Below are 13,685 nucleotides of genomic sequence, written 5' to 3'. Positions count from 1 at the left end.
TAATGATTCAGAATAGTAGAGTTTTTTTTAAATCCCGATTTAAGTCAAGAGGTTATTCAGCATTGGCGTCAATTTAATTCAGTTAAAGAAGTTTTGTGGCATAAAGGCTTTACGTTATCCGGCAGTGTTGAAGGTGCTTTGTGGAGACTTTCAATCTTGGTTTTTTGAGAATGAGCATGATGCAATGATTTTTGCTGATTCGTTGCCAGATGTACGAGGACAAAGATGTAGTCCACCATTGTCTCCTAAAGAAAAATCTGGTTGTTCTGGAAATGGAAGAAATGGTAAAAATGGGAGAAATGGGAATGGAAAGAGTCCGTTTCCTTGAAATGGGGTCGTCGAGTCTGGAATTTCTTGGATGAATAGAAGAACTTTCTTATTCTTACTTTATTTTTATGTTATTATGATATTTTGTTGTTATTCTTTGTTTGGCTGGGGAGGGAGAGATTTGCTCTATGTTCTATTAGTCATCAGCCACTGGTGGGTGATCCACACCCAAGATTGGTTTAGGGATTACTACCTTTTGGTAGTTTTTTATGGAGTTTTTTTAAAACTTTTTTTTCTATTTTTTTCATTTTTATTTTATTTAGGCTTTTAATTTGTGGTTTCTTTTTCTCCTATTGGAGGGCCTATTTACGTTGTTTTGAGTTTTTATATATAGATATTATTAGTTCCTAGTAATATTAGTAGATATGTCAAAGTTGAAGTTTGCTACTTTTAATGTTTGAGGTTTAAATACATCAATTTTTGTTTAGATGGAATGTAAATTTGTTACAGCAATATAATGTGCTTATATTAAAACATTTAATGAAGTTATGGACAAAGAAAAAGAAAATGATAGATATTAGTGTTGAATTGTCGGCCTTGACTCCGTTGTATAATAATCAACTTATTTCTTTACAATACATAATCGAAGTTTATTACATTGGAGATTTAAAGGTATGGAAAATTTGGGAAATTGTTTTAAAGAAGGTAAATTTTTTTATCTTTTGATCAGATGAGGGACAGTTATGGTATTGATAAAAATTCTTTGTTTCTTTATTATCAAATTCGATCTTTGGTAAAGCATGTGTTTGGTAGAGATATGATTTTACCTGAAGGGTTATATTTCAGTTATGTATTAAATATTACAGGATATAAATTTATCCTCACCCAGGATGAGACATATAAGGCAATCGAACAACTGAAAAGTGGCAAAGCAGCAGGTATGGATGGAATCCCCCCAGAGGTCTGGAAGGCTGGCGGCAAAACTCTGCATGTCAAACTGCATGAGTTTTTCAAGCTTTGTTGGGACCAAGGAAAACTGCCTCAGGACCTTCGTGATGCCACCATCATCACACTGTACAAAAACAAAGGCGAGAAATCAGACTGCTCAAACTACAGGGGAATCACGCTGATCTCCATTGCAGGCAAAATCTTCGCTAGGATTCTCCTAAATAGAATAATACCTAGTGTCGCCGAGAATATTCTCCCAGAATCACAGTGCGGCTTTCGTGCAAACAGAGGAACTACTGACATGGTCTTTGCCCTCAGACAGCGCCAAGAAAAGTGCAGAGAACAAAACAAAGGACTCTACATCACCTTTGTTGACCTCACCAAAGCCTTCGACACCGTGAGCAGGAAAGGGCTTTGGCAAATACTAGAGCGCATCGGATGCCCCCCAAAGTTCCTCAACCTGATTATCCAACTGCACGAAAACCAAAAAGGTCGGGTCAGATACAGCAATGAGCTCTCTGAACCCTTCTCCATTAACAATGGCGTGAAGCAAGGCTGTGTTCTCGCACCAACCCTCTTTTCAATCTTCTTCAGCATGATGCTGAAACAAGCCATGAAAGACCTCAACAATGAAGACGCTGTTTACATCCGGTACTGCACGGATGGCAGTCTCTTCAATCTGAGGCGCCTGCAAGCTCACACCAAGACACAAGAGAAACTTGTCCGTGAACTACTCTTTGCAGACGATGCCGCTTTAGTTGCCCATTCAGAGCCAGCTCTTCAGCGCTTGATGTCCTGTTTTGCGGAAACTGCCAAAATGTTTGGCCTGGAAGTCAGCCTGAAGAAAACTGAGGTCCTCCATCAGCCAGCTCCCCACCATGACTACCAGCCCCCCCACATCTCCATCGGGCACACAAAACTCAAAACGGTCAACCAGTTTACCTCTCTTGGCTGCACCATTTCTTCAGATACAAGGATCGACAACGAGATAGACAACAGACTCGCCAAGGCAAATAGCGCCTTTGGAAGACTACTCAAAAGAGTCTGGAAAAACAACCAACTGAAAAACCTCACAAAGATTAGCGTATACAGAGCCGTTGTCATACCCACACTCCTGTTCGGCTCCGAATCATGGGTCCTCTACCGGCATCACCTACGGCTCCTAGAACGCTTCCACCAGCGTTGTCTCCGCTCCATCCTCAACATTCATTGGAGCGCTTTCATCCCTAACGTTGAAGTACTCGAGATGGCAGAGGTCGACAGCATCGAGTCCACGCTGCTGAAGATCCAGCTGGGCTGGGTGGGTCACGTCTCCAGAATGGAGGACCATCGCCTTCCCAAGATCGTGTTATATGACAAGCTCTCCACTGGCTACCGTGACAGAGGTGCACCAAAGAAAAGGTACAAGGACTGCCTAAAGAGATCTCTTGGTGCCTGCCACATTGACCACCGCCAGTGGGCTGATATTGCCTCAAACCGTGCATCTTGGCGCCTCACAGTTTGGCGGGCAGCAACCTCCTTTGAAGAAGACCGCAGAGCCCACCTCACTGACAAAAGGCAAAGGAGGAAAAACCCAACACCCAACCCCAACCAACCAATTTTCCCCTGCAACCGCTGCAACCTTGTCTGTCTGTCCCGCATCGGACTTGTCAGCCACAAACGAGCCTGCAGCTGACGTGGACATTTACCCCCTCCATAAATCTTCGTCCGCGAAGCCAAGCCAAAGAGGAAGAGTGAAAAAATGTATTGCTAGTACGTGGAAAGATACAAATATGATTGATATTAATAGATGGCATAATGAGATGAAATATTGTTTAATAATGAAAAAAATCACATTTGTTTTGCGTGATAATTATAGTTTTTTTATTAATAAGTGGTTGTTATATTCAGAATATTTACATTTTGATTTACATTGACTAGATCTTCATATGTATGCTTAATTTTTCTTTATTTTTTCTTTCTTCTTTATGGCTCTCCTTAGGAGAGTTGGCTGAAAGAGGTGGGGGGGGGTTCTCTTTTTTTTCTTCTCTTTTTCTTTTTTTCTTTCTTTTTTTTCTTTTATATATATAAAATATATTGTTCATGTTTAAGTTTATTGTTATGTATGTTACTTATTATCTGTATTTTGAATGAATAAATAAAGTTTTAAAAAAATTAAATCTGAGAACATCTGCTCCTAGGAAGAGGTCTTCCATCCCAGAATATCTGAGGAAAAAACTGCTCCCCAGCTTCTATTTTTGTGTTTTTTTCCCCTTATTTAATATTGTAGAGTCTACTGGATGAATGCTGACCATTTAGTTCCTATCTATATTAATCCCATTTTCCAGCACTTGCTCCCTAGCTTACTGTGTCTTGGTGATTCAAGCTGCTTCTTAAATGTTTTAGTACCTACCTTGTGAAAGTGTATATAGATATTTTTTTTTGAGATAAATTGGGAAAGTTTTGTTAGAGTAGGTCACATATAAACACTTTAAAACAGATCTTATTTAAAAATACTGGAGCTCTGCTAATGCTAGACATGTCAGGGCCAACAGTCTTTGCAAAAGCTTTGGAGAGTGCCAAAGAAACTTCACTAATGGATTGTTGTTTACAAAATGGCAACAAATGAAAGAGCTTTCTGGAGCCACTTCTGTCTGAAAGGGATCTTGCTTTTCTAAGAGGATCAAATGGTTTTGCAAACAGAGAGAGTCAAACAGACTTTTCTTTGTGTCAGAGAGAGAGATCACTTCGACAGTGTTACAGTCAGTAACAGCAGCTGGGTCTGGAACAGGACAAGCTTGCAGGCTTATGGAAAGCCCCATTTGGAAGATGGGTTTGTAAGTGCTTTGTTCAGCCTGGTCAAAGCCCTTGTTGTTCAAGCAAGAGGAGAGTTTCACTTGGAATAAGAAAAATAAAAAGGCACTCTGTGGTGACCTGAAAGAAAGAGGTTATCATCTGGAGAACCCTGAAGGGGGCAAGTTTAATCAGCAAGGCATTGGAGTGGTGGATTAAAAAGGAATCAGTTGCGGATGTCCTGGAACATCTCTCTCTGAAAACCGACAAGAACCTTCCTTACTGGTAACCATTTACCTTTCAAGAACCAAAGCCTAGTGAACTTTCTGTGCACAGGATAAGAATTCCCTGCAACCAGTGAACGTGAAGGAATGAGAAGTGAGATTTGACTCTGAACCAAAGGACCTTTCTGAACTTACACCCACATTACATAAATGTGTGCTTAGAATTAGAAGGGGGTTAAGTTAGGTTAAGTTAATAGTAATAAGTTAAAGTTTGATCCTGTTTGATAATTAAAAGCAACTTTTGTTTAAGTAACCATTTGTCTTGGTGAATATCTATTGCTGCTGGGTTTTGGGGTCCTCTGGACTCATAACAACCTCTATTATCCACTTAAAATCTATACCATTTGATCATAGACCCCAGATTCTTCATGTCCTTGGTCACAGGAGGTGTTTGATTCATTCAGCCTTGGATGCTTCTGTGAGCTCCTGAAGTTTTTTGTTGTATATAAAGGCATGTTGTTTCTACATTTGAAGGATGGTGATTGAGGGGCCACAATTTTAAACTTGTCCTAAGCTCTGATAAACCTTAACCTGCCACTGATTCTAATCCTTTGTTGTTGAATTTTTATGATGGAAAAACAAATATAGTTAACAATATCTACCGGCGCCGTAAGAATCACTTGCATTTCCTGAACAAAAGAGAAATTTTTTTCCAACAATAAAGTTTAATTCATGAAAGCTTTAATTCTGATAACTGCAACATTAATTCTCTTTCTCAGTAGATGCTGCTTGAACTGCTGAGTATTCCCAACATCTTCTGATTTTATGTTAGATTTCCAGCATTGCAATTTTTTGTTTTTTGAAATGTTAAAAATCATACCATTTTTGACAGTCTTATGATAACATTATATCTGCTATTTAGGAATGGAAGAGGTGCTTCTCAAGATTGGAAGTCTGCTATGCGATCCCTCATTACACAATCTGTGCATTCAGCTGGTCAGTTTGGTCATTCGGTTATATGAATCAACAATGAGCGATTCAATCAGAATGCACTTCTACCTCATCCATGCCAATTCTTACTTAGCAGTCAATGAAAAGGACATGGCCAAATCAGCCTATGAAAACTCTCTGAAATTAGCACTGAGGCTGAACAGCACTAAAGAAAAATTCAAGGTACATAATAAGGCAATATTGTCCATCATATTCCTTCCTTATTCATCATGGTGTGCAGTTCCACAGGCAGGACTGGACTCCACAATTATATCCAAAGCACTTACATTCACTGCCAAGGATATCCAAGATTAATTGTGATTTCAGTTCCCAGAACTGGTGGAATTATGGTCGTGCCAAATATCAAGGATGTTTCTTATGTTATAACAACATATTTTATACATTTACTTAGCAATTATTGGACTGCACAGCTGTGGTTTTTTGCCAGTGTTGTTATGGGAGTGCCTGATGTTCTGCCACCCCCAGATAAGTTAAGTCTATACTTACAAGGGCTGGTTGTCGGTCCAGGATATGTTGAGTGACATTGTAACTTTGGTCTATTGCTGGATTCTCTACAAAGTCCATTAGCAGAGTCTGTGCAGGATGTAGTCATAGAACACTACAGCACAGTACAGGCCCTTCAACCCTTGATTTTGTGCTGATCTATATATTCCTTAAAAATATACTAAACGCTACCCTGTAACCCTCTATTTTTCTTCCATCCATGTGTCTAGGAGTTCCTTATATTTCAACCTCCACCACCATCCCTGGCAAGGCATTCCAGACACCCACAATTCTCTCTTTTTCTCCTATTCATTTAGAAGGGGATTTTGAGGCCTGGATATTAGAATAAAAAATGTTCATCTGCTGGTAACTAATGATTATAATCTTTGAAACAGTTTTAATGTTCACTTTTAGATTATCAGAATTTTTAATAGATTTTTGAATGCCCTAAATATCAGAGATATTTAAAATGTGCTCTTGGAGATTTTGTGGAGGCAATTTTGCCTCATTTTGAAGGCGATTAGGTTCAAGAAGCAACATTGAAATGTAGCTGCAAGAATCACTTACTCCCCCACAGCACCAGAGAACTAGGTTCAATCCTGATCTCAGGTGGAGTTTGCATGTTATTTCTATGACTGCGTGGGTTTCTTCTCATGTCCCAAAGATTTGGATGGTAGGTAAGTTGCCATTCTAAATTACCTCTAGTGTATAGATGAGTGATAGGGGAGAGGGAATTGATAATAATATGGGGAGAGGAAAAATGAGATTAATTTGGTTAGTATATTGTTAACTATATTAATATGTCATAACATGAAGTTATAATTAATCGAACAATATGTAGTTAATAATTTATGAGTGTAAGCAAGTGGTTGATGTTGGTACAGACTCAATAGCCTGAAGGCATGTTTCAATGCTGGATGTCTCTCTACAAAGGGCTAAATGGTCTGCACCTTGTAACCCTATCAATTAGACCTGACAGGCCAGAAGTGGAGATTAATAGGCTTTAATCACTATAAACTTAGTCATATCTTACATGCTGTTGGCCTGATTTCAAGGCAGTACTGAGGGAAGGGGATTGGGTGATACCGCCTTGATGAGGGATCCTGGAGGGGGAGGAGTTACAGTATCAGGGGCAGGCCAACCAGTACAACGTCTGCAATACAGTGTTCCACCATGCACCTGTTCCCATGTTAGATCATTTGAGAGATGGTGGAGGTATTTCATAAGGTTGAATCTTTTTGTTCCCAGTCTTAACAAAAGACCTCTCTCAGAGGAATACTAATAACTGCTATGTATGGGGTTGAGGGGGACCTTAATACAGGTTCATAAAATTATGAAGGACAGAGTCATTGTCTTTTTCCATGGCTGGGGGAATGTAAAACCAGAGGTCATAGATTTAAATTGAGAGGAGAATGTAACAGATCTGTGTTAATATTAATCCTTAATGTTAAAACTATATTTTATCTGGATATAGTTTAACAAGTTAATTTTGGATGGGCTCATTTACATTCTACAGATATATATGTTCTTTTCTGGCTTCAGCACAAAGACCACATTAGCATTTTAAATACATACAGTTCTGTGAGATGGAAGATGGAGAGCTATTTGCAGAGACGGAATGGCCGTTGATTGAAGTTGAAGTCAAGAGATGAAAGGATTTTTGATGGTTCTTGAGATACTGGAAACAATAGGTGTTATCTCAGAAGCATCTGTGTAAAAGTGAAGGCATTTTGTGTCCATGTGGACAGTCATCACGGAGGCATAAGTGGGCATAGATACTTTTAGCACATCCATGTGAAAATACATTGAACAAAGACAGAAATGATGTCACATACCATGTGATGTGAGATTTAGAGAAATATATTATCAAATTCAGATATTTTGAATTAATTTCAGAAATCAAGACTGTGTGACACACACAGGAGTTAGAACCTTGTGAAAGACAGGGTTGAATTACAGTAACCAGAATAGATGCTGTTATGCGTTACTCCTAATAAACTTCGTCCGCGAAGCCAAGCCAAATCAAATCAATCACAGAAAATAAGTGGATTTCAAAAGGGAACCCACTTTCCAACTGCTCTTTTGAAAACAAAGTGCAGCCTCATCATGGAAGAAAACTCCGTGACACTTAAGAAAATTGAAGAAGAAAATTTGACCTCCTGGAAAGACAGGACTTGCATTATCCTATTCACAAGGTATGCAACAAAAGTGGCTTTTAAATAAGTCAACACACTTCTAAGATAAAGAGAGCAGTTTCAACGTTTGGAACAGATTCCAAAAGCCTTCATTCAAGAGAAGAAAACACTCTTGTAGGATATCTCTGAGAGACAACTCATTGAAAGAATCGTGAGTTTAAAGAGGCCTGAAGATGTGTTTAAAAGCACTTCATAATTATTTTTGAACTGATAATTTAAGACCTTCAAGCAAGACCAAAATTATAAAGTTTTAAAAGTCGACATTTCAGTGTTTGGGACTTCAACCCACACATGCATATTACATTTGCACATAGTGGGGTTAAGTTTAGAGTTTAAGTTAGAGATAAGTAAGAAATATCATGTTATTATAGTTTAATAAAAAGTATTATTTTGTATTTACCATTGTCTGGTGAATTTTTGCCATTGCTGTTCCTTTGTTAGTGCTAACATAGTCTCTTTAGTCCCTAACAAAGTTGAGAGGGTTATTAGTTCATGACAGGAAGGATTCTAAAGAGACATTAAGTGCATTTTTACACAAAGAATATGATGGGTACATGAATGCGCTGCCAGAGGAAGTAATAGAACAGGGGGCAATTGTAATGTTTAAATAGTGATGCACCATCAATAATCGCAAAAGACTGAAGTTGTAAAACTGATAGGTTTTTATTAACTATAGACTGAAACAGCCATCAACCTCATTGACTGATCAAGGCAGAGTGGAATGGGGAGCATGCAAAGGGCTATGGGTAGGATCAGTCTTGGGAGAGGTGTCCAAACAGCAGCAGCCAATCATAGTGCAAGTTATTTACCATATTCACCCCTCCTTTTTAAGTAGTGTCCTGCAGATGAGAAAAAAATGAAACAAATATATGTATATACATTTTACAGATCAAGTCTGTCAGGGGGTCTCCCCTGCCGCAGTGAACAACATGATAATGGTTAGGGCATTGCCATAATATGCTGAGCAGCTTGTAGGATTGGCCCATCATCACTGGTTACAGTTTGTCAGGGAGGGGACAGGTGATGGGATAAGGAAGTGTGGTGCTGATGCATCATTGGCAACAACAGTAGCCAGGGGTGGAGAGTGGTCAGCCCAAGCTCAGGGACCCCTAAGGTAGCAATGGAGGGGGGTGTGGGGTTAGAGGGAGTATCTGTTGGTGGTCAGTGGTACTCAGAGGGGTGCCCAATCCCAGATCAAGATCGTGTCCTCGTGCCTATCAGGGAAGACAGCGTAGGCATAATGGGGATTAGCATGGAGGAGGCATACCCTCTCGACCAGTGTATCAGTCTTAGATTGCTTGGCATGCTTCTGAAGCAGGACTAGTCCTGGGGAAATAAGCCAACTGGGCAGCTTAGACCCTGACGCATACTTCCTAAGGAAAGCAAACATCTTTTAAAGAGGTGTGTTGTTAGTGACAATACATAAAAGTGACCAGATGAAGTGGAGTGTGTCTGGGAGGACTTCTTGGGAGACAGGGAGGCCCCATGACCTCAGTGCCAGGAGGATGTTTTCCAGACCATGGCATTCTCCCTATCGACTTTCCCATTTTCTCTAGGGTTGGAGTTGGTGAACCTGCTCATGGCAATGCCCCTGGCCAGCTGGTAATGCAACTGCTCATCACTCGTGAATGAGATCCTCCAGTTGCAGTGGATGAAGCCAGGATACCGAATGAGCATTAAGATATTGCAGAGGGCCTTGATAACTGTGGCTGTGGTCATGTCGGGATGGCGAAAGGTAAATGGGAGTATTTGTCGATTATTAGAAGGAAGTAGACATTCCAGCTGGAGGGGCACCTTGAAATTAAGGTTTAGGCACTCGAAGGGGCAGATAACTTTGATCAGGTGTGCCTTGTCCAGTCAGTGGAATTGCAGTTTACATTTGATGCAGACTTGGCAGTTTTTAAGTCGCTGTCCTGACTTCCTCAACAGAATACGTTAGGTTCTGAGGTTTGATAAAATGGAAAAACCTAGTTATTCCAGAGTGACAAAGGTTATCATGGAGGGTCTGCTGTCTGTCCATTTGGACACTGGCACAGATCCCATGGGATACAGCATCTAGGGGCTCGTTAAGTTTGCCACGCTAGTAGAGGATGTTGTAGTTGTAAGTGGACAGTTCAATTGTCCACCTGAGGATCTTATCGTTCTTGATTTTGCCCTTCTGCTTATTATTAAACATGAATGTGACTGCTCGCTGATCTGTGAGGAGAGTGAATAGTTTTCTGGCAAGGTAGTACCTCAATGGAGGAGTGGCAAATTTCAGGGCCCTGAAGGATGTATGAGAAAAAGGTGACAGGTCTGCCTGCCTGATTGAGTCTGACAGCCAGGGTAAAAATCAGACACATCACACTCCATTTGGAATGATGTGGACTTGTCTATGGCGTGCATGGTTGACTTGGCGATGTTTCTTTGGTATGGTCAAATGCAGCTTGGGCCTCTGCCGGCAATGGGTGAATCTTTTCCACATAGCTGGGAACCCATTGAGCATAATATAAGAATCTAAGGTATCTCTTCAATGCTTTGAGGGTATGTGGGAGAGATAGCTTCAGCAATGGACGCATGTGGTCATGGTTAGGGCCAATGATGCCGTTCTCAACCACACAGCCGAGGATGGCTAGTCATGCTGTCTAGAACATACATTTGTCCTCATTATAAGTAATATTCAGGCATTTTTCTGCCTGGAGGAAATTGCAGAGATTTGCATCATGATCTTGCAGGTCATGGCTGTAGATGGTTACATTCCTAAGTATGAAAAGGTGGCCTGCAAATTATAATGGTTCACCATGTGGTCCATCTCCCCCAAGAAGATGGAGATCCCATTGGTGATACAGAAAGGGACTCAGAGGAAGTGGTATAGGCAGCCATCTGCCTAGAATGTAGTATACTGGCAATCCTCCGGGCAGATCGGGAGCTGGTGATATGCCAACTTTAGGTCAATTATGGAGAATATCCGATATCGTGTGATCAGATATACAGAGAAGGGAGTCTGTGTTGATCTGTGTGCACTAGTTAATGGTCTGAATATAGTCTATGACCATCCTATTCTTTTCCCCATTTTTCTATAACTATTTGGGCCCTCAAAGGGCTGTTGCTGGCCTCTATGATGCCCTCGCCCAATAAGCACTGAACCTCCTACTTAATGAATGCTTTGTTTGCCACACAGTACTGCTTACTCCTGGTGGCCACCAGTTTACAGTCAGGGGTGAAGTTGGCAAACAGGTCATGCTCAGAGGGTCATCTGAATTGTTCATTGCAAACTGTGAGAGGGGATAGGACCATTGAATTTCTATGTAACTTCCTGAAGTTGGCACTGAAAATCCAGCCCCAGTAGCAAGGGGGCACAGAGTTGTGGAATGACAAGTAGCCTGAAATGTTTGTAAACTCTGCCTCCAACAGTCAGGGTTGCAGGACCCATAGATGGCTACAGTGTGTGATTTGGATGCAAGTGGTATCTCTTGTGTTTGGCGGGACATACTTTAACAGATAGGCACTTAGTGGTATCAGGGTAAATAAAAACTTTGTATCCCTGCTATTGAATAAACAGTTGGTAACATGCCCATTTATCTGTATGTCCATTTATCTGTATGTCCATCATGGACCTGGCAAGTTTGTGTGGTGCCTCTTGGTTCAGGGTGATAGAAGCAAGTAGAGATGCACGTTCAGAGTCCAATGGGTGCTCAGGATCCCGTTTTGGCCACTCTCGCTATTCCCTCAAGATGTTGTATGCTTAAGATGATAGTGCTTGCAGCGTGGTCCAAGATGGCAGCACCCATGACTCACACGATTAGTTCGTAGAGGAGATGGCGCCAATAGTGCTGTCCAAAGTGGTGACTGACTGCATGTGGATGGTTTGGACTAGGAAAATTTGGCATCATGTCCCTTTTTCCTGCACCTAGCACACCTGCCTCCTTGGCAGGTCATCATTTCCTCAGCTGCTTATCCTGCTTGCAAAAGTAGCAATTGGGGAGATCACCCACAATGGCAGCCAAGGTCAGGTCACTAGAGGAGTGGGATTGTAAGGGTGACCAGTCACTCACAGCACAGGACAATCCCTGATCACAGGATAGCAATGCCCTTGGCGACCGAGTAATCATCCGAATTTTGGAGGGCCACCTCCAGTATCTCTGTCAGTTCAACTGCCCTCTGTTGATCAAATGCCTTTTGTTCCAGGAGTCTCTTTCTTATGTACTTGCAATGGATACCAGCCATGTAAGTGTCCCAGATAAGGTCCTCAGCATTCTGGGCGGCCGTTTCAGCCTTACAGTCGCACACTTTGCATAGGCTCTGGAGGGCCCACAGGTACTTGGCGCTTGATTCACTGGGTCACTGCTTTCTGGTGACCAGGTGCCTGGCATTGACCTCATTTACTTTCTTGCGATACTGGGCCTTCAGGATCTCTATATCCACTGGGTATTGCTGATTATCAGGAATACTTGGGGTCTGATGTGTGAGAAAAGTAATCTTAGTCAGTTAGCATTCATGGTAATAATATCTGCGGCTGCTGCCAGGAAGTCTTCAAAACAACATAGCCAGAATTCGAAAGTGTTTGGGGCATCTAGTGATCGAGGGTCAATGTTGAGCTTCTCAGATTTCAGGTACTCTTTCATGCTTTTTTTCAAAAATATAGTTAATAAAATTGATGCATCATCAATAATCACAAAAGACTGAAGTTGTGAAACTGATAGGTTTTTATTAAATATAGACTGGAAAAGCCATCAACCTAATTGACTGATCAAGGAAGAGTGGAATGGGGAGCTTGCAAAGGGCTATGGGTGTACAGCTGGCAGCAGCCAATCATAGCATAACAGTGGTTTACTACAAATAGCATTTAGATAGGTCTATAGATAGAAAAAAGGTGTAGAGGGATATGGGTCAAATGCATGTAAATAGGACTAGCTTGGGTAGATAACTTTGTCAGCATAAACAAGTTGGGCCAAATATTAAACTCTATGACTCTATGTCAGCCTTGATTATGAGCTCAGAATTTGGAGACGATATGAGAAGCTTTGACATTCTGACTCAAAAGGACAGTGTTACAAACCAAACCAAGCTTTGTTGTATTTGTTTTCTTATGAATTAATGACTTATGGTGTTATGGAATACTGAAGTTATGCATTGTTAAGATGCTCCCGATATAATATCATTTTGTAGTTTCTCAAGTCTATGCTATGTTACCAAAAGAGTTATGACTGCAATAAGCTGAGGTATGGTGGTCTTGCCTTGTTGTTTCCTTGCCACAGAGAAATCTGGAGCTCAGAGAGAGAAAAGGCCATCTACCTCAACCTGACTGAGGCTTATTGTACTGTTCACCAGTACCAGAAAGCATTGGCATTTGGGAAGAAGTACTTAGAACACGTGCTAGGAGGATCACCTAGTGGTTGCAGTCAGGATATTGCATCTGCTTATTATCAGGTGGGTAGTTTCATAATTAAGAGTGATCTGAACTGAGAACAGTTAGAGCAGTGTAGTTGCCATTAAGATGTGCAGTCTGACTCTGAGTTGGACTGCTATAACATGGATTTGTTTCACACTGTTGTTGGGCCATTGGTGGTCGAAAATTCTCTTGAATGAGCATGAATCAATGTGAGGGTCATTTTTCACACCTTTCTGCACAAATATCTTCTGCTGGAAGGTTACATGGTGGAACTCGAAACATTAAAGGAAATTGCCAAAGGAGCGCTAAATGTTAACACAATAGGACTGTTCCAACTATTATAGGGTTTTTTTTAATGTAAAGACCAAAGAGTATCCTGTGGTTTATGAGGGAAGGAGGTTTTCAAAGCATCAT

The 13,685-nt window shown here is 40.9% G+C and overlaps 1 protein-coding gene across 2 annotated transcripts in view; it reads left to right on the top strand.

Annotated features, from left to right (window-relative positions):
• The window catches only part of LOC138741288 (uncharacterized), a 72,380-nt gene extending 59,077 nt beyond the window's left edge, over positions 1–13,303 (top strand). Inside the window, exons 6-7 of one of the 2 annotated variants that reach the window (XR_011343459.1) lie at positions 5,134–5,384; positions 13,138–13,303. The gene's annotated coding sequence lies outside the window, so the exon portion shown is untranslated. Of the gene's footprint in view, positions 1–5,133; positions 5,656–13,137 lie in introns of those variants that run through there. The other variant, XM_069895161.1, reaches the window with a different exon arrangement.
• The last annotated feature ends 382 nt before the right edge of the window (positions 13,304–13,685 follow it).

Source organism: Narcine bancroftii, chromosome 1 (genome assembly GCF_036971445.1).
Source record: "Narcine bancroftii isolate sNarBan1 chromosome 1, sNarBan1.hap1, whole genome shotgun sequence".
Classification (NCBI taxonomy): domain Eukaryota; kingdom Metazoa; phylum Chordata; class Chondrichthyes; order Torpediniformes; family Narcinidae; genus Narcine; species Narcine bancroftii.
This window is presented reverse-complemented; position numbering and strand designations above follow the sequence as displayed.